The following is an 822-nucleotide window of genomic DNA, read 5'->3' as shown; positions in this document are numbered from 1 at the left end:
CTTTGGCTAAGCATGATAATAGGGAAGACCGTCAAAAAACATGTCAAACCAATTCAGCAGTATGCATCATTTTAAATACAACATTATTTTTTGCATAAACCTTTCGGAGAAATACGCAACTATGCAATGAAAAAGCTTTTGTCTTGTGATAGTGGTATAGTGGTGAGCATAGCTGCCTTCCAAGCGGTTGACCTGGGTTCGATTCCCAGCCATCACGGTTGTTTCTTCTATACTGAACTTTGATGCATGAGAAGCCAGAATGATGGTTCAAATTAGGGTCTTAGGCTAAAAATTGTAAAAGGGAACACCGTCAAAATATTTTTCCCAACAATTCAGCAGTATGCCTCATTTTAAATGCAGGATTACTTTTGTCATAAACCTTTCGGAAAAATTGGAAGCTATGCAATGAAGAAGCTTTTGTCTTGTGATGGTGGTATAGTGGTGAGCATAGCTGCCTTCCAAGCAGTTGACCTGGGTTCGATTCCCAGCCATCGCAGTTGTTACTTCTATACTGAACTTTGATGCATGAGAAGTCAGTCAGAATGTCCACATTAGGGTCTTTCGCTAAACATTGTAATAAGGAAGACCGGCAAATACACATTCCCAGCAATTCAGCAGTATGCATAATTTTAAATCCATGTTTACTTTTGGCATAAACCTTTGAAATTGGCAACAATGCAATGCAGTAGCTTGTGATGGTGGTATAGTGGTGAGCATAGCTGCCTTCCAAGCAGTTGACCTAGGTTCGATTTCCAGCAATCGCAGTTGTTTCTTCTATACTGAACTTTGATGCATGAGAAGCCAGAATGATGGTTCAAATTA

At 39.7% G+C, this 822-nt stretch overlaps 1 non-coding gene across 1 annotated transcript; it reads left to right on the top strand.

Annotated features, from left to right (window-relative positions):
* Positions 1 to 424: 424 nt before the first annotated feature.
* trnag-ucc lies at positions 425 to 496 on the top strand. Its single transcript has one exon. It is a non-coding gene; the product is annotated as a tRNA-Gly (tRNA).
* The last annotated feature ends 326 nt before the right edge of the window (positions 497 to 822 follow it).

Source organism: Gymnodraco acuticeps, unplaced genomic scaffold (genome assembly GCF_902827175.1).
Source record: "Gymnodraco acuticeps unplaced genomic scaffold, fGymAcu1.1, whole genome shotgun sequence".
Taxonomy (NCBI): Eukaryota; Metazoa; Chordata; class Actinopteri; order Perciformes; family Bathydraconidae; genus Gymnodraco; species Gymnodraco acuticeps.
The sequence above is the reverse complement of the archived record's forward strand: the minus strand, read 5'-3'. Positions and strand labels throughout refer to the sequence as shown.